Source organism: Phyllostomus discolor, chromosome 5, assembly GCF_004126475.2.
Source record: "Phyllostomus discolor isolate MPI-MPIP mPhyDis1 chromosome 5, mPhyDis1.pri.v3, whole genome shotgun sequence".
Taxonomy (NCBI): domain Eukaryota; kingdom Metazoa; phylum Chordata; class Mammalia; order Chiroptera; family Phyllostomidae; genus Phyllostomus; species Phyllostomus discolor.
In genome coordinates, this window is record NC_040907.2 from 26615144 (window position 1) to 26635776 (window position 20633).

Below are 20633 nucleotides of genomic sequence, written 5' to 3' on the forward strand. Positions count from 1 at the left end.
CAGTCCAGGCGCTCAGCAAGGTGGAGACCCACGAGCTCCTGCTCAGCCGGACTCGCACGGCCTCTTCCCAGAGCCCCAGCCGCGGCCGCTTGGGGTCCGCGGCCCAGCCTCCGGGCCCCGCCCCCTCCGGCCCTGGCCAATGGGGGGGTGGGGGCGGGTCCAATGCCGCTGAACCCGTCCGCCCTCGGAGAGCTCTGTGCAGTAATTGATGTCATGGGTGGTGGCGCCCGGGAGATTCGACTTGCTAATGGTCGGTGGGCGGGTCCGACGAGGGGTCCACAGACCAGCGGGCAGGGTCGTCAGGGTCATCCTGGGCTGCCCTCGCAGCCGCTGGCCACGCCATCAGTCAGTTCCGGGACTTCAGGGTAGCGGCCCGGTGGAGAGAAAGCAAGAAACTTGTGGCCAGTGCCTTTGCCGGGCAGGAATCCCGAGTCTTGGTCTGGCCAGCGAGTGACCCAGCGGCCCCGCCTTGGTGCGCTGGACCCGGGTCCCCAGGACCCGAAACAAGGCCTCAATCCCGTTTGGAAGGGTCGGACGGTGGGCTCCTTCTTCTGCCAGCACAGTCGGTTCCAGGTTCCCCGCCACCCCACCTCCCCACCGGCCACCCGACGTCTTTCCCGCTGTCCCCTTGCGGATATTGCTGCGGGCTTCTCCCTTCCTGACGCGTCAGTCTCTGCTCCCAGGGCGCTCACCCACCTGGCTCCCGCGTGCCCCCGCTAACGCCCCAGAAGGGCCGTCTCTGCTGTTTCAGGGGCTGCGCGGTCACTGCCAGCTGTCTCTGTGTCCCCTGCGAGCCCTGGGCTGACCCAGCCTTGGGCGGGAGACGCGCACCAGCCTCCAGCCCAGCCGAGGAGCTCCGGGGCCCCTCCTGGGCGCTGGGGGACGCTTTGTTGCTTCCGTGTTGTGAAGGCTCTCAGTGTCTTCTTCCACCCTTGGCAACACTAGGTATTATTGTTAAATACATAAATAAACAAAACTCTGCCAACATGACAGATAAGAATAGTTCTCTGCCGTTGTACGGTGCACATGGCGGGATTACTCACTGCTCTCTTCTTGAAACATTCCCCCTCCCTTGGATCCCTGCTTTTCCTCCTTCCCCCTTCCTGCCCACTTTCTCAGCACTGACATCCCCACAGGTTCTGTCCGCGGTCCTGTTCTTCGACTTTCCGCTGGGCAATGAGCTCCTCCACCTGAGAGACTTTGGCGCCATTGTAGGTCATCCCTAAATCCCAAATACATTCCAGCGCTGACTCTACTCCTGGAGGTCAGAAGTTATATCCAATCACTGATTAGACGTGATCAAAGCCAGATGCCTCCCTCGTGATGGTAGTTTGGTCTACCACTCCACTTTCTAATGCTCCGTAGATTCCTGGGCCTTTCCACGTCCTCCTATATACATGGTTCACATAGCATCTTCTCCACCCAGGATGGCTGTGACAGAATCCCACTGGCCTCCTTGGTTCTCATCTTGCTCCCACGCCTTCCTCACTCCTCATCCCCCAGACTATTTCTCAGTAAAAATCTGACATCCATGGCCTTTCACTGCTAACAGCAGGATTTCCCAAACTGAGGTTTTTGAGGGGGTTCCTACAAAAAAGAGTCTGGTAAACACTGTTTGCTGCATTTCCTCTAGGGGAGCCCTAATGCAATCAGCAATTTGTAAGCTCTGAAAAAAACCTGCATTAAAGAAACATGCTTACCTTTAACTTACATTTGACCCATGACTGTTGGGGTTTCCTGGAGACCAGGAGGGCACTGTGTGATCAAGTGCCCAGTACTCAGTGTTCTGGCTTCTGCCACCTGGTCCCTGCTGCTGACCCCCCTTCACGGTCTTGTCTGGACACTAACTGTGTACACTTTACTTCAGTCACCTAGGACCACCTGGGGCCCCTCGCCATCCTGCTGTTGACATGTCTGTTCATCAGCACACGTGGTGTCCTTTACCAAGAACATCCAGATCTCCTTGACACACCTGGTCCATGATTACTTCTCTATAAGATGCAGCTGAAGCAACCACTTGTCTTCCCAATGCCGTGTCCACCTTCACGGGCAATTAAATCTCTCCCCTCCCAACTCACTCGTTTTATCAAACCGGAGGACTTTTGTTCGTTCCCGTTTGCTCCCCCCACTTCCTCTCTCCACTGTGAGCTTCTCAAGGCAGAGACTGATCTTGGGATCTCAGTGTCAGACTCATGTTTAGGGTCTCGATAAATATTTGGAGAAACCTCCAACCCTCATGAATCCTCCCATCAAGAATTGTTTAGCCCTGACTCAGTTGGTGGGCATCGTCCTGAAAAGCTAAAGGTCACCAGTTTGCTTCCTAGTCAGGGCTCATGCCTGGGTTGAGGGTTCAGTCCTCCCAGTCATCAGGGCAGTTATGAGAGGCAACCGACTGATGTTTTTCTCCCTGTCTTTCTCCCGCCCTTGCCCTCTCTCTAAGAATAAATAACATCTTTTGAAAATTGTTCATTATTGCATGGAGGCAATGAGCTGAAGCACGAAACTGTGTTGGGGGGTGGGGGCCGCTGGCCGGCCAGTCTCAATCTCAGTTATGTGAGTGGTTCTCTTGCACACGAGCCACAAGTGCAAATCCACGGATTTTCACCTCTGAAACCACAAGATTACCTTCGCCATCTCCAAGACCTACCTCTATATAAAATAGAAAAATGAACCAGTAATTTAAAAGAGTAGAGAGAATAGTTTTCCATCATAAAGATACTACAGGAGAGCAGATTATCCAGCGTTAGCCCTGACACCCTCATCCCTCAGTTGGTGATCTGAGGACCTGTCTGATCCCATCACCGGGTCCTGTCCTGAGCTCCTTCTGTCGTGACTGTGTCAGACCCAGAGGCCACCACAGGGCAGATGCACAAGAATGCCTCATTAAATGACTGCTGAGGGACCTCACAGGTGACTCACTCACTTTCCAGGCTGGCTGTGTCCAAGAGGTTGGGAAAACCCAGCCTGTCATGTTCCCAAGGTGTGCTGACGTGGTAAGTGGAACAAATAAACATAATGAGACGGTTCTGTCTTCACAGGGAATCTCCAGGCAATGGGTCGGGTCGCCTCCTATTAAAGAACTAGATGCTCCAATTAAAAGTCGGAGATTGTCAGATGAGTTGGGCGGGGGGGGGGGGGGGGGGCGGGGGGGAAGCAAGAACAAATGACCAGTTTTCTGTAAGAGATGCAATGGAAATATAAAAACACACGTTGAAAGTAAATGGATGGGAAAAAGATACATCATGAAAGTAAAAGAGAAAGAAGGCTAGAATGGCTATAGTAATACCAGGTAAATTAGTCTTCCAGATAAAGGGTGCTATGACCTGAGTAAAAAGACAACCCGCAGGATGGGAGAAGATATTTGCAAATCATATATCCAATGACATCCACAATATATAAAGAACTCCTCCAACTCAACAACAGGAAAACAAACAACCAATTTCCCCTGGTCTGTGTGTCTCGGTTGGTTGGACGTTGTCCTGCAAACTGAAAGGTCGCCTGGTTCGACTCCTGGGTAAGACCTGGACTGCAGGTTCATCCCCAGTCGGGGCGTTGTCTGGAAGGCAATCGATCGATGTTTCTCTCCCTTCCTCTTTCATTATTCCCCCCTTCCCCTCTCTCTAAAATAAAAAATAAAAATTTAAAGAAAACAACCAACTTAGATATAAGTAAAGGACTTAAATAGGCATTTCTCCAAAGAATATGTATGGATAGCCAATAAGCACATGAAGAGATGCCCAACATTACAAATCATTAGAGAAATGAAAATCAAAACCACGATGAGACACCACTTTACATCCATTAGATGATCATCATTTAAAAAAAACAACAGAAAGCAGGGAGGGGTGGGGAGAAAATACAGACAACTGTAATTGAACAACAATAAAATAATTTAAATTTTAAAAGTTTAAGTTCCAGTATACAAAACTAATAAAAGTCAAAAACTCTTGTTTAAAAAAAATAAAAATAAAAAAACAACAGAAAATAGGAAGCGCTGGTGAGGATGTGGAGAAACTGGAACCCTTGTGCACGGTCGGGGGCATGTGAAGCGGTGCAGCCGCTGTGGAAATCGGTGCGGTGACTCCTCAGAGAGTGAAACACGGAATTATCATAGTGATCTAGCAGTTCCGCCACTGGGTATACATCCAAAATAATTGAAAGCAGGGAGTTGCATAGATATTTATATACCAATATTCATAGCAGCATTATTCACAATTTCAAAAGGCAACAATAATCCAAATATCCATCACAGGTGAATGAATGAGTAAAATGTGCGATATGCACAGACTGGAATATTCTGCAGCCCTGAAAGGGAAGGAAGCTCTGACACAGGCTACAGCATGGGTGAACACTGAAGACGGGCTAAGTGAAAGAAGCCAGACACAAAAGGGCAAATATTGTGTGCTTTCACTTTTCTGAGACCCCTAAAGGAGTTGAATTCAGAGGCGGAAAGGAGAATGGTGGTTGCTGGGGCCGGCAGGAGCCAGTGATGAAGAGCAACTGTACATGGGCACGGAAGTTCAGTTTGGGGTGACAAGAAGAGTCGTGGAGGTGGGCAGGAGTGGCTGTTGCATGACACTGTGAACATACTTAATGCTACTGACTTGTACATCAAAAAATGGTTAAAGTGGTCATTTTTGTCATGTATATTTTACCACAACAAAAAAGTGACCAAGAGTAACATCTAGACATTTTTACTCACATTTTTACTCTAGAGTGGAATACACAGAGCGCAGGGGACAGGTTAGGGTAACTCTAACATCCTACCGTTCAACACCTGTGCACACAGACACACCTTAATGACAGCTGTACACACTCCTGAAGTGGAGGGCAATGGATGAGGGCAAGATGATGGCAAAGAGCTCAGTGGGTTGAGCGCTAGCCTGAAAACCGAAAAGTTGCTGGTTCGAATCCTGATCAGGGCACACGCCTGGGTTGCAGGCAAGGTCCCTAGATGAGGGCATGCGAGAGGCAACCAATCTCACACATCAGTGTTTTTCTCTTTCTTCCTCCCTTCCCCGCTCTCTTTAAATAAATAAATAAAATCTATTTTTTTAAAAAAACCCTCCACACCATCATGTGACATTTAACATTCTCAGCCTCTGACTTCTCACATGTAAGACAGGATCATAATTATATCAACCTAGAGAGCTGTGGTGATGGCAGGACAGTGACCCCTCATTCACCAAAGGGCCCAGGGCATGGAGTCCCAGGGTCCCAGCTCCACCACTCACCAGCTGTAGGACTCTCAGAGTCTCACTGCCCTGGCCTCAGAACACGCATAAATGACACATGCCTCCGTTGGCTGCTGGGCAACTTGCCATGAATACTAAAATAGCAGCAACAACAATAATATAGCCACCACTTCTTGAGAGCTTCCTCTGTGTTAGGTGCTTTGCACGAACCCTTACAATAGTCTGTGAGGGAGGCGCTCTCCCCACTCGGCAAGAACTTGGTCATGACTTAGGGATGATAAGCCTTGCTCGGAAATGGCAGCTGTATCCTTTCTGTGTGGCCTGTGTGAAGCCACCGGTGTGTGTGGGGTGTGGGGTTCACAGCTGGGGCCAGAGCTCAGCCCCAAACCGGAATCCATGCCCACTGTGTCTCCCCACGGCTGCTGAAGGTCACCAGGGTCTAGGGCCACCGTCCAAGCTGCTGGGAAGTTGCAGTCTCGGGCTCTGGTCCCACTTTTGCTCCTGATAGGCTCTGCCACCTGGGTTGGTTGCTCACACTCCCTGGCCTCAGTTTACCTTATTGTAAAGTAAGGAATAGGAGTCAGATCCCCCATGATCACCAAGACCTCTGACCACAAAGAAAGGCTAAGGGAAATTCAGGAAACCATGGACCCTGCTTCTAAATTCCCAGCTTCTCTCTGCCCCCTGGTGGGCACCATCAGCCTAGCACCCGGGAGAAAATGACAGCCTGCCTACAGTGACTCTCAGGCCTTGGGGACTAACTTTGACTTCTGCCAAGGTTCCCACTCCTCTGAGCCCTGATCCCCATCTTTACACGTGGATAATAAAACACCCACCTCTCTGGGCCATGGTGAGGGTAATGCGTGAGAAGTGCTTGGACGGAGGCGAGCACAGCCCAGCCAGTCAACAGAAGCCAGATCCCACCATCAAGAGGGCAGACCTGTCATCAGGGAAGAATGTAATGACTACAAGCTTATAAAACGTGTTTGTTATTAGAAACCAAAGTTGTTTGCTTATGCTGTAAATGGGTTCGTGGTCACTGTGATAATTAACCCACTTCTGGTTAATTAAACTCAGCAGCCTCATTTTACTAATTATTTTCAAAACACCAAGTATAGAATAGTTTTTCTTCCTTTTTTTGCTCTCTTCCCTCAGCTTTGGACTTTATCTTTATTGTTTCCTTGCTGCCTATTTTTAGGGGTTCGTTCCATTGCTCTTTTTCACCATCTTAATTGAATGCCTTGTTTATTTCTAACACTTTACTGACACAGAGCTTACCCAACATAAAATTCCCCTGTTCACCTGTACCATCGAATGATTTTTAGTGCAGTGACAGAGCTGTGCCACCGTCACACAACAGTTATAACGTTTATAATAACTTGTAATGGAAATAATTTATAATATTTCCATCACCCACCCCCAAGAAAGAAACAACATACAAACTGGTGCCAATCCACTTTTGTTCTTTACAGATTGGCCTTTTCTGGACACTTCCCAAAAATGGAATTATGCAATACATGACATTTTGTGTCTGGCTTCGTCCATGTGATATAATGTTTTGGAGATTCATCTACGTTGCAGCATCTAGCACCTTCATTCTTTGTTATTGCTGAGTAATACTCCGTTGCATGGACACACCACACTTGTCCATCCATTCACCAGCTGATGGCTATTTCTACTGCTTCCTTTGGGGACCTATTGAAAAGCCTGTGTCTGTAACTCCAGTAGCTGAAGCCTCCGAGGGTCTGTTTATTGTATATTGGTTCTACTGGTTTTGTTCATGTTAATTTAACTCCGTATGTGCTTGTTCAGCGTGTGTATCCAACTCCTGTCCCGAGTTCCCTGCAAATTTTTGGAAGAACAGCAGGCCCTCAAAGAACGACATTGTTTGGTCCAATGCTGTTTGGTTGTAATGTTGATGAGATGCCTAGGAACTTAACTCTTGTTTATATCAATCAGCCTGTGGTAAAAACTGGCTTCATTGTGCATTGTTTTGCTTAAAGTTCCATGATGCGGACCCCAGCTCATGGGGTCCACCACATTGTGGATGAAACACAAGAAATTCACACGGACTACCGAGTCCTGTGGAGGAAAAGGGATGATGTGGCTTTTCTCTCAAAAGGAGGAAAAACCTCACCCCTCACCTTGACCAGCCTTTATTTCTTTTCTGGGCACATTACATGATGGTCCTCATTTACTATGCACAGGTTCGCTTTAGGTGGTTACCTTTTACAGAAAACAAAGGAGAGGATGCCATTAATCACATCACAGAAGAAGGATATTTGCAAATGCAAAGGGAAAAGTGGTTGAACCGGTTATGCTCCATACTGGGGAGGTTTAACATGGATTTTAGGAAGTTACAGTAAGCACTTGCTGTCTCAATTCAAGGTGCAGGAGTTTTAGCAAAAAGCAAGTCTCACAGCAGCCTAGGTACAACGCAAGCCTGATTCCCCACAGGAGAACCTATCCGTGGCCGTGGTTCCTGTGTGTATCCAAGTGGGAGCTGGGCCCACGCCACGCAGAATGGTCTCCTAGAGTTCCAGAACCTAATGGCAGTGTTAAATAAGGACCTACTGCACCACTCGGCTGCTCAGCCGCCCCCTCAGGGAAAAGCACAAGGCGCACCTCCTTGCGCCTCTTCCCTTCCAAGGGACTTGCCTCAGCTGGTAATTCTTTACTAACTTGTTGACATACCACTGCCTTTGTGTTAGTTGTCTATTGCTGAAGAGCAAATTACTACTACAGCCCTGGCTGGTGTGGCTCAGTGGATTGAGAGCCGGCCTGCAAACTGAAAGGTCACCGATTAGATCCCCAGTCCGGGCACAGGCCTGGGCTGTGGGCCAGGTCCCCAGTTGGGGGCATATGAGAGGCAAGTGATCAATGTATTTCTCGCACACCCATGTTTCACTCCCTCCTTGTCTCCCTCCCTTCCCCTCTCTCTAAACATAAAAATAATTACTGCTACATTTAGCAGCTTCAAGTATGAAATTAAAATTTATTACTTTATACAGTTTTTGAGTCAGGATCCAGTCACAGCTTAGCCGGGCGGTTCTGGCTCCGAGTCACTCTGGAGGCTGCGGACATCTGAAAGCTGGACTGGGTGGGGCTGGAGGACCCGCTTCAGAGAGGGTGCGCTCACACCTGGCGAGATAGTGTGGCTGCTGGCAGCAGGCCTCAGTCTCTTCACCTCATAGGTCTCTCCAGAGGGATGGATGCTTGCGTGTCCTCATAGCACGGCAGCCGGCTTCTCCCAGAATGAGTAATCCCACCGTGAGAGCCAGGAGGAAACCTCGGTCCCTTCAGCGATCTGGATGCTCACCGGCATGTCACTTTCTTCTCATCAGTAGAAGTAAGTCAGGAAGCCTGACCCGCCCTCCAGGGAGGGGAAAATAGGCTGGGCCTCTTGCAAAGAGGAATACCATACATTTAGGGACATATGTCAAACTTACCACAGTTGTTAAATAGCATGATTTTGAAATGACTTTGTTCAGGTTTTCTAGTTGTCCTCGGGAGTCAGATTAGTCAGAATTCCCCAGGCTAGCCTAACCTGAAGTACCAGTCTATTAACTTGTTTTTTTTTATTCCAGAAATACAGGTTATTTGTTTTATTTTATACTGATTCTTGCCTGCTAATAAATATTCTAGGCTCTTCAGGTTTTAACACAGTCATAAAAGATATTCCAGGCTGTGACTGATTATTATTGGTATTTCTTCTTTCTTCTTCCTCCCAGAAACAAAAGATTCATATTCAAGATTTTTTAAAAAAATTAAAGGTCCAGAATTTCTTGTCTCTTCATTTTGGTGTTTGTTTTTAAAGTTTTATCACAATGCTTAAATTTGCAAATATCAAAGCACTGCATTCATCCAAATTAACAAGATTAAAGTGAACTAATAAAAGTTCAGTAAAAACTAAAATAATTACAAGCAGTGGCAACTAGATAATTAAAGGATTATGACAAACTGGTGATTCTTCGGAAATACACAGTGCTCTGTAAAGAAGGCTCTGCACAGCCCCGGCTGATGTGGCTCAGTTGATTGGAGCATCATCCAGTGCACCAAAAGGTTGAGGGTTCAATTCCCAGTCAGGGCACATGCCTCGGTTGCAGTCCAGATCCCCAGTTGGGGCCACTCAAGAGGCAACTAAAACCAATGTATCTTGCACACTGATGTTTCTCTCCCTCTCTTCCCCTCTCTCTAAAAATAAATAAAGCTTTAAAAATGGTTACTTTTAATAAGTAAATAAATAAGGAGGCCCAGCACGGTCATACTGTCGTGCTGCTCACTGGCCTTGGCTGCCGTCCCAGCTAACACTATTGTGTCTAGGGCTCCTCACGCCCACACGGCAGCAGGCCTGTTGGGTGAGTCCTGACGCCTACAACCATAGCTTCTGGAGTTAATCACAGAATCGATACCGGTAATTAAGTTCATGAACTGTTACAGCTGCCATCGTGCTATTTGCCAAGCGCTGTGAAAGCATTTCAGTATTTTAACAACTGGTACAGCCATGCCTTTGATACTCTTGCCTACTCATCAGCCTCAAATGTGTACGGTTATCCACTGCAGCCATGCTTGCAATGGCAAAAGCCTGGAAACCAACCGAGTTCCATGAATAAGGAAGAAACCGGCTAAATAAACTATGGAACGATGCATGACCCATGACCCATGGACATGAACTAAGAGGGTACTCCTGGAGGGAATGGGGGTACCGGGCGGAGGGGGGCAAAGTGGGGTCGGGGGATTGGGACAACTGTAAGAGCATAACCAATAAAATATATTGTAAAAAGTGAACAGAAATAAACTATGGACCAGGCCCACAGTGGAATACGAGAAAGTTGAAAAAAAGAACAAGACTGGTTCAGCTCCAAGATATACTGTTAAGTGAAAAAGGTAAGATGCAGAACATAGTATACCCTCCTTTGAATAAAAAGGGGGTGGAGTAAGAATATATATTCAGCCCTGGCTGGTGTGGCTCAGTGGATTGAGCACTGGCCTGTGAATCAAAGGGTCACCAGTTCAATTCCCAGTCAGGGCACACGTCTGAGTTTCAGGCCAGGTCCCCAGTAGGGGGCGCACAAGAGGCAACCACACATTGCCATTTCTCTCCCTCTGTCTCCCTCCCTTCCCCTCTGTCTATAAATAAAATCTTTTTTAAAGGGGGTAAATTTTATTTTAAAATAATATATATTCATACATGCTTGGGTTTATTTACATGAAAAGGATACATAAGGAACTACTAAAGTTGATTTCTTATAGGGGATGGGAGAGGTAGAATGCAGACTGCGTTAGCAGGGAGACGGCTTACAGCATCTGAGAGGTACCCTTCTATGTACGGTTTCTGAATGTTGTAAACATGTCAGTTAGCCGAAACATTCAACAGAATTCTTAAAAGGGTTGAATTCATGAATGTTCTATAATCCCAAGGAAGTTATTTTCCTAATAATCTTGACCTCAGTTCCCCCCAGTGGCCCAGAGGACTTCTGAGGGCCTCCCCTCATGGGCTGCCTGGCTTTCTGGACTTTCTGTAGAACTTGGGTCCAGCCAGAGGGTGGGAAGGGTCTTCCTCCCCTTAAGCTGGGGCAGGGCTGTCCACACTCAGCCCTGCTGCTGCTCCCTGGGGCCCTGAGCCAGAAGGCGTGTTCTCCACAGGTCCTGCAGCCGGAGGGGAGTGGGAGATCACACTGAGGAGGCAAACGAGCTCTGGGCCTCACTTGCCCTCACTGGTCAGAGGGTGTCACGGCTGCCAGCGTTTGGGGTGACAGTAGCGCCTTGGATCTCTCATGACACCCCATGCCTCCTCCCCCAAGGGCAGACGTGACCCCCAACCCACCCACTGCACTCAAGGCAGAATCCTCCATCCCAACTGAGTGGCTACTGTGAGCCAAATACTTCAGTACACACTCGCTTTCATCCTTACAAACACCCGATGTGTGGTGTTTGTGCAGGTAAGGAAACTGAGACCCAGAGGTTTGGGGCAGAGGTGGGGAAGGGCAGGGAAAGACTGTCAAAGTGCCAATGAGGGAGGCAGGACCTCTGGGCCTGAGTGGAGGGACGCCGGGAGCCGGGTGTAGTCGAAACATAGAGAGCAAAACGGCGCAGGGGGACGCAGGCTGCAGGGGTAGGCGGGCTCCCTAGGGGCCACTTGAGGGACTTGGACGACTGTCTGAGATGAGGCATTTGTGGGTCTGGCCTTGCAGTGCGGGCAGCTGGGGTCCCTGAGGGGAGCTGCACTGGAAGGGTGTGTGGGGTGGCGGGTGAAGCCGCTGAAGGAATCCAGGAGAGAGGTGGTGAGGCCTGGCCTACAGGACGGAGAAGGGGCGGGAGGGGCGAGAATCAGCAGGCCTGGTGACTGACTGCAAAGGGAGGTGGGGAAGGAGAAGGGGCGATGAAAATGATTATTAACATTTATTGGGTACATTCCATGGGTGTGGCTCAAGAGTGTCATATGCACTATTACACTTAATTCTTACGATATCCTGATGATGATGGCACTGTTATAATCCCCATTATACAGAGGGGGATTGGAACTCTGACCAGTGGGAACCCTGACAGAAGTCACAAAGCTAGTGCTGGGAGTCAGTATTAGCGGGCTGTTCTTTCCTCCTGCATGCTAGGCTGATCATGTCCACCAGGGGGCAGAGAGAAGCCAGGAATTCATTAACAGGCTCCATGTTTTCCCTGAACTTCTTGGTCTTTCTTTGTGGTCAGAGATCTTGGTGATCAAGGAATCTGACACCTACTTCTCACTTTTCAATAGGATAAACTGAGGCTGGGAGGGAGAGTGGCCGACCCTGGTGGCAGAGCCTATCAGGAGCAAAAGTGGGACCAGAGCCCAAGACTGCAACTTCCCAGCAGCTGGGCCCCAGCCACAGGCTCAGACCCTGGGCACCTGTAGGAAAACTCAGTGGCCTGGGCGGTAGATTGCGGCATGTCTCTGGCCCCGGCTGTGAACCCCACACACACCGGTGGCTTCACACAGGCCACACAGAAAGGATACAGCTGCCATTTCCGAGCAAGGCTTATCATCCCTAAGTCATGACCAAGTTCTTGCCGAATGGGGAGAGCGCCTCCCTCACAGACTATTGTGAGGGTTCGTGCAAAGCACCTAACACAGAGGAAGCTCTCAAGAAGTGGTGGCTATATTATTGTTGTTACTGCTATTTTAGTATTCATGGCAAGTTGCCCAGCAGCCAACAGAGGCATGTGTTATTTATGCGTGTTCTGAGGCCAGGGCAGTGAGACTCTGAGAGTCCCACAGCTGGTGAGTGGTGGAGCTGGGACCCTGGGACTCCAGGCTCTGGCGCCCACACCTGCCTTAAAAGGGGCTCTGCCTTTGGACAATTCTCTAACTCATTCATGTAGCAAGTATTTGTGCAGAATGCTGTCTGAGCCTGGCCCTGTGGTGGGCATGGGGTGCCAGGCCCTGGGCCCTAGGCAAATGATGGAAGTGGAACAAGCAGAAACGGGTTGGCCAGCCCAGAGCATAATGAGGAGCTCCCAGGGTCTGGGCACTGAGCAGTGAACCTGGGCAGCAGAAGGCCAGGCCTGTGTGTGCAGTCTCAGAACCAACTCTGCCTGCCAGGGGCTTGCTTGTCTTCCACCAAGAATCACGCACTGGAGGTCAGACGACCCCCATGGCAGTGGTCAGGAAAGCACAGGGTCGGAGTAAGACTCGGTGCTGGCCTGGGGCTGGGAGTCGCGCTGGGGGCTTGAGGCGAGCCCCGACTTTCATGAAGAGCTGCAGTGAGGTGGCCTCTTGTGCAGATCCATGACCCTCAGGTCTGGCTCACGAGAAAAAGCGAAGGAAGAAGGAGGAACTGGCCATAGGCCCCCTGAGGAGCTTCCAGTGTTTTGTTCAAGATGTGTCCCACAAGCAGCACATCACCACCCTTGGGGGCCCAGAGTCTTCACTTTTCATTCTCCCAGGCAGGCCCCTAGGCCACATCTACTCCCCCAAATGCCTACTATTGATTACACTAAATCCCTTTGCAGGGCCATTGAGTATTCCTCACAGACACACAGTCGGCACCTCTGGAAAGCCATTGCTACAAGGTGGACCTCCTGGCAGCAGAGCCCCTGGGTGGCAATGGGCCAAGGACCCATGCAGTGTAGGGTGAGATGAGGGCTTTCCTCTGGGACGCCCGCCACCAGGGCAACCAGGAAAGTGTTCCAGGCCGGGCATGGAGGCCTCTCCGCAACCTCCTGAGGCCACGTAAGGACCCGACCTGGCCTGGCCCGGAGGTCAGATTTGTCAGCTGAGGAGCTCCAGGCACAAGGAGAGGCGGCCAGTCATGGCGGGAGGACTCCTTTGTTCCAGGTATTTTCTCAACAGTGGGGCCGGGCTGCCTGCCAGGTGCCAGGGCGCGGCTCTGGCCTCCCGCCGAACAAGCAGCTTTGCCGCCAAGCCCTGTACCTGGCTCAGCAGCTCCTTCCCGCGCTTCCTCTGCCAGGCCCGGCAAAGTGAGAGGCAGGGCCCGTGGGGCAGACAGAGGGCCGGGCTCCCTGCCGCCCGGCCTGGGAGGGACTCACTCAGAGCTCTGCATGGTGTCTGGCACTTAGAACTGCTACATCCTTCTAGGAGAATGGGTTAAAAACAGGAAAATACAAACTTTTGCTCAACAAAATATGATAAAAACTGCACCGTTGAACATGGCTCTGCATAACTCCGAGTCCCAGCTCACCCCTGACTAGCCACATGACCACAGCAAGTGACTTAACCTCTCTGTGCCTCAGTTTCTTCATCTGGAAACTAGAGACTGTCACTGTACCTACGGCATCGGAGTGTTATGAGGATTTAACAAGTTACTGCATGTAAAGCTGTCAGAGCAAAGTCTGGAACATTGTAACAGCTGTGGAAGATTTTGCTGCGATCGCAGTGGTGACATCGATGAGGGTGGGTACACAGAACAGAAGCCACTCGGGCAAGCTTAAGCAAAGGAAAGGAAATGAATGCAAGTCACTTGGAGCCCAAGGATAGGGGGCAACCAAGCCTCAGAAAGAATGAGAATTAAGATCTTAACAGCCATTGAGCAGCCAGGAAGCTCCGCTCCCCTCTGGGTCTCAACATCCTCCATGTCTCTGAACACATGGCCAAATATGAGCAGCCGTGGCGTCTCAGGTCAGGCAACCAGCAGCAATGGCCGGGCATCTCTGCACACCAACAGCACAATCATAGGGGAGAGCACTCGTTGCCAATCTGGGTTGCACACCGAGAGCACATCAACTGTGGCTAAGGACAGGGACCCAGTGCAGTGGGCAGTTGACTGCCCAGAGAGTGCGGCATGGGCGGGGCAGACACTCCCCAGAGCCTCTGTCCACTCCAGCAGCGGTGCTCTGGAGTAGAGGGCTGAGACTTGTGCACTAGTCTGGCTGTTGCCTCAGGAAATCTCACGTTTCTGGTGACTTCTGGTCTTCTGTTCACTCAGTGCATTCTAGCCTTTATTATAGCACTTAAGTTGTGTTATAATTGTTTGTTTATGTATCTGCCTTCCTCACTAGACTGTGATTTTCACTCATTCTTTCAATATAATAATTATCTACCAGGCACCAGCCATGTGTTAGGGATACAGCGATGAATCCAACCAGCTGCCCTCCCGGCGGCTCTCACTGGCTTCGCCTGTCGTCGTGCAAAACGGGTCGGCTGCCCGTCCAGTTCTGGCCAAGTTCAGGGCTGGGGCTTTCTTTCCCACAACATCAGTGTCAAGATCCCACCCTTTGTGTTAGGAGGCTTATAAAGTTCCTGGGCTGTTAGGAAAAGTGGGTTTTCACAGAAATGGCTTGGCTGGGCCACGGCATGGTGGGCACCACTCCTGCATGATGAACTGAGGGCAACAGCAGGCAGCTGATGAGAGAGGGATTCCCCAGCAGGCGAGGAGCAGAGCAGGGATTGTGGCTCCCTGGCACTGATGACACAGTGCTGACGGTGCTGATGCCGGGGCCACGGCTGGCTGCCGGACCTGGCTTGGCTGCCTTAACGCACCCGGCCCTCTGCGGGGCAGCCTCACGGGGCCCACTCGGCTCCTCCGCATCTTTGCTTCCATCTCAGAGCACTCTGATCTCCTCCAGGATCAGCCCCTGTCCCAATCCCCCACCTGAGCGACCCCGAAGTAGCCTTCCCGTGACCAGGATGGTCCTGGCCCTCACCAGTCCACTAGTAAGGCGCAAGCATTACACCCTGCTTCCTTTAGGACCACCCGTGTGGGCTCTCAATATCTCTCTTCTCTGTAAAGCCCACCATGTAGCTTTCCATACCGTCCATGTAGGTGTCCACACCGAAGCCTGCTTTGGAAGTTGAAAAACAAACATCACTTTTTTCCTGTTTTTCTCTGCATTCTTGCTATAAAAGGACTAATTCTTGAAGGCAATGTCCCTTCAAGAATGCCCCTGACTGACTAGGGGGTGGGTCACATACAAGGAAATGGGTCTGGGGGAAGGTGCAAATACTACTATTTCAATATGTTTCCCACCCTGGTTGGTGTGGCTCAGTGGACTGAGCACTGGCCTGTGAACCGAAAGGTCGCTGGTTCAATTCTCAGTCGGGGCATGTGCCTAGGTCAAGCATGCCGGGTCCCTAGTTGGAGGCGTGTGAGAGATGACCATACATTGATGTTTCTCTCCCTCTTTCCTTTCCTTCCCCTATCTCTAAAAATAAATAAATATTATTTTTAAAAGATTTTATTTATTTATTTATTTTTAGAGAGGGAAGGGAGGGAGATGGAGAGAGAGAGAGAAATATCAATGTGCGGTTGCTGGGGGTCATGGCCTGCAACCCAGGCATGTACCCTGGCTGGGAATCGAACCTGGGACACTTTGGTCCCCAGCCCTCGCTCAATCCACTGAGCTACGCCAGCCAGGATAAAATATTTTTTAAAAAAGGAAAGAGAGGGGTCACAGAAAGGTTGTCTGATGGCACTGACAGTGAGGTCATGAACCAGGATCGAGAATGGCGAGGAAGGGGCAGCATGGGGACTAGTGGGGGAGTGGTGTGTCCAGTCTCACACACGGCAAGTCTGGAATGCCCATGGGTCACCTGGACATCCAGGGAGAAGGTCTTGAGCCTGGGATGAAGCTTAGGAGCCACCTCTGAGCACAGGCTCTGGCCTGAAAGTTGGGGGACACCGTGGCCAGTGACACGGGTTTCCTTTTCTAGCTCACACTCTGTGATGTGGGGTCCAAAGTCTCTCCCAGAAGGCAGCTTCGAGCACTTCGTCCCCAGTCCTAGCATCCTCCTCATACCCCTCTTTGGACTGGGTGGCAGACTTGTTCCAGATGGCAGAACCCAATGGGCTCTTCCCGGGAGGTGGCGGTTGTCACCTCCAATGACACAGGCCACCTCACACCTGCCAGGGTCGTGCAGGGCAGCCCAGGGAGCAAAGGCCCAAGTAGATCTGCTCTTCTGAGTCGCTCCTGGGTGAGCTCCATTAGCTCCCAAAGGGCCACCCTGTGTATAGGACAGTTTAACTCCAGCTATACCTGTGGGCAGCACCCAGGTGTGACAGTGGCAGAAATAGCTCAGTGGAGTTTCCCATGGGTCAAACTATAAACATTCAAACACGGAATACAAAGTGCATGGGGTAAAAGTCACATATTGTGAAAAAACAAAGCCTGCTCTTCCTGCAGAACAGGGAGTGAAGCCCTGAGAGCAGATGAGATCACTCAAGGAGACTGGCCGAGGAGAGGAGACCCAGGGAAACCAACCTCTGAGAGCGGGCCAAAGCAGGGAAGGGGGCACGTCTACAAACTCCTACACCCAGGGCTGACACACATGGGGAGCGAGGGGGATTCAAAGGATTCTCAGTGAATTGATCCTTTTGTACTTTATCGTCTGTAGAATATGGTAAAGGAAGAAAAAGTGGAAAACTATGTGTACCAATAAAAAAAAGATACGTTTATTAGCCCTGGCTGGTGTGGCTCAGTGGATTGAGTGCCAGCCTGTGAACCAAAAGGTCGCCAGTTCAGTTCCCAGTCAGGGCACACACCTGGGTTGCAGGCCAGGTCCCTGGTTGGGGGCGTGTGAGAGGCAACCAATCTATGTTTCTCTCACTGATGTTTCTCTCCCTTTCTCCCTTCTTTTCCCCTTCTCTAAAAATAATAAAATCTTTTTAAAAAAGAAATCTGTTTATTATCCAAATAACTGAATGAACTCTGTAAGTTATACAAGTGTGAAACTGGATTCTACTCAGAAAAGGCTTAAAATGTAAATAGTATGAATATAAAGTTACCTCAAGAAAATGATGGTCTCACCAGTGAATAAAATAAATGCAAAAATAGGAAGCCAAGCCCCCAGCTGGTGGGGCCGTCGGAAACACGGGCGCCACCAGCCTCGGACGACAGCAGCGCGGCCACACGGGACAGGCGCTACAGCCATGTGCACGCCGTCCCACAGGGGTCCTGGGGTCGCACACGAGAGAAATCCGCTGAAGAAAACACGGGGCTTTCGATCAGGAAACGGCGGTCTCTCGGAGCCCACGGAAGCACCTTAGGCCTCGGCAGGTCAGAAACCAGGGCCCGGAAAACCTCGTTCCCTCCCCCTTGTCGGCATCCCTCACACACCTGCTTCTTTTCTCCTTCTCTGCATTTCTTCCTGCCCACGTGAACACAACAAATATTGATTTTGCGTATAGGCCCAAACACGGCTGTCCCACTTCCGTGTTCAAGTGCACGCAGCAAAGACGGAGCTGCAGTTTGAAATTCTCAGGAGCGTGAGTGGTCCTCCACTGGTCTAACCAGCAAGGACCCAGAAAAGTGCAGCTGCTCTCACCTTTAAGGGGTCTCTGATCTCCCCCCACCCCAAACAGGGGGACCCTCCATCTCTACGTAAATTAGTAAATTAGTGAATGTGCTTACACAAACAGGAGGAAGTGCCCCAAGGCAGAGATCAGAGATCATTAATCTACCCCAGACTTCTGAGCTCCCGACCCTGGGTCCAGCCAGCCAGCCGGAACATCAATGGGAACAGCCGGAACATCCGGTTCAACTTCTTCCTGCTTCCACATTCCACATCCTCACTATGCCTTACAGTCCACTCTCCATCTAGCAGTCTGACTGATCTTCCGATGTAAATCAGCGTTATTCTACCCCTGCTAAAACCAAATAGACAAAACAAAACAAAGAAAAAACCCTCTCCCACTTCTTCCTTTTGCAATTAGAATAAAATCCCAAATCCTTAACATGGTCTCTCAGCCCTACCAGAACTAGCCCAAAGCTGCTTCTCTGAGTTTACCTTGCACACATCTCCACATCATTCACTCTGCTGGAGCCACACGGGTCTTCTTGCTAGTCCTCCAACATGCCAAGTTTGTGCCTACCTTAGGACCTTCGCACTTGCTACTTTCTCTGTCCCATATTTCTTCATGGCTGACTTTACATCATTCCAGACTCAGGTGGTATCATCTCTTCGAAGGGTCTTCCCTGACTGTCCTATTTAAAGTAGCTCTGGCTGGTATAGCTCAGTGGATTGAGTGCGGGCTTGCAAACCAAAGGGTTGCCAGTTCGATTCCCACTCAGGGCACATGCCTGGATTGTGCACCAGGTCCCCAGGAGGGAGCATGTGAGATGTAACCACACATTGATGTTTTTCTTCCTCTCTTTCTCCTTCCCTTCCTCTCTCTAAAAATAAATAAATACAGTGTTTCAAAAAAATTAAAAAAAAATAAAGTAGTACCACCTACCCCAACACACACATGCCCTAGTCATTCTGTACCGTTTTTCAGTTTAACTGCATAGGACTTAGTACTTGTTGAAAGGGTCTTACTTGCTTACCAGTATATTTCCTTTCTCTCTGTATTAGAATGTAAGCTCCATCTGATTAGGGACCTCATCTGTCTCGCTCTTTGACATTTTCCCACCTGCAAAACTGAGTCTGGCATTTAGGAAACACCAAAAACACTCGAACCAAAGCCTGAATAATTTGGTTTCCATATTCATCTGGAGGCACCTCAGCACAAAGGTTTTGGAGCTGGACACCCTGAGCTCACCTCCCCCACTTCCTGTCTGTGTAAACTTGCACAAGTTATTTAAATTATCTGTGCTTCGGTCTCCCTGTATGCAAACTGGGGAGAACAGCACCCGCAGTACTGCTCGAGGACTAAATGGGTTTACACATGTAAAGCACTTACAAAATGCTGGTCACAGAGTAAGCATGGAATGTGTGTTTGCTTATTATTCATTATTCATCATTGGTCCATCCATTTGAATTCTTAAAATTCATCTTTCACTCTCCTGATCTCCCCATCTCCTCTTTTACTGTCATGTCTTTATCAGTTTCCTCTGTGTTCCGAGAGTCCATCTGAAGTTTGTTCCTTTGCTAACTTGACCCACTGGGCTCACCCTGGCATTCGTTGCTTCCTTGCAGTTTTTAATTCAACAGCCACATTCTAGTCTCCTCCACATTTCCTCGTCTCAGATTCCATCTGCAGGGTTGCTGGTTAGAAGTCAATTACGCACCATCTTTTTGAAGCCTATGGCCATATCAATCAGGCATGGCCTATGCTTTCTTATGTTCCTTGCCATAGGTCTCCCCACCCCCCCCACCCCCCTGCCGCAGGCAGCTCCTCTCAATTTTTCAGGGAAATGAAAAATCACCTTTTGCAACTATAAAATATTTTGCATATCCTTACGGGGTGAGTCTACAGCCTAGGATACGGACCAACCACCCCGGTTTGCTTGGACGAAGGGGCTGCCCAGGGCATGGGACTTCGAGTGCTAGAACCAGAAGCCCCAGACAAGACTGGATGAGCTGGCTCCCCTCCTCCAGCTGTAGACGGTATTGAGGAGGAGGACACAGACGTTCCTCCAAATCTGTCACAGGAGGAAACCAGTTTCTAGTGCTTAGCACTACTAGCACTTCCATGTGGCATTTCAACATGTGAAAGTCTCTCCAAAATAAAACTTCCTTTAACCCCACGCTTCCCTTCAGCAGCCACCCTCTCTCTCTCCTTTCGTAACTTACAGAGCGGACCACACTCACCGTGACTACCCTCCATCCTCCCACACTCCTCGAACTGCTGAGAAGTGGCTTCTAGTTGCTAACCATCAGCTGAGCCTTCTCTTACCAAGCTTACTGCGACACCCTTGTCATTGAAATCCATGGAATGTCTCTCACTCCTTATGTCCTCTCTACCCATCTTCCTGCTCTGCTTCTGTGACCCCAGCCTCCTGCCGCTCCCCTCTCCCCCTCCTCGCTTGCTGATGCAAGAGCCTCTTCCCTAACTGTCCGATGTTCCTCAAGTTCTGTTCTAGACCTTTTTTTTCCTCACTACACCCCCTGCTCGAGTGACCTCATCCTCCACAGCTTCAAATAACATCAACGCTGTTGACTTAGAGATTCCTATCTCTAGCCCAGAATTCTCTCTGGGTGCAACCTGAATACCCAGTTCTTCACTGTATTTTCCATTAGGATTCTCCGCAGGCACTTCAAGCTCAACGACACCCAGGCTGAAC

General features: G+C 49.9%; 1 long non-coding RNA gene across 1 annotated transcript; it reads right to left on the minus strand.

The window, feature by feature from the left end:
- Positions 1-15521: 15521 nt before the first annotated feature.
- Positions 15522-17228, minus strand: LOC118500429. The gene is made up of 2 exons (XR_004902987.1): positions 17171-17228; positions 15522-15740 (listed from the first exon to the last, which is right to left on the minus strand). It is a non-coding gene; the product is annotated as an uncharacterized LOC118500429 (long non-coding RNA).
- Positions 17229-20633: the final 3405 nt, after the last annotated feature.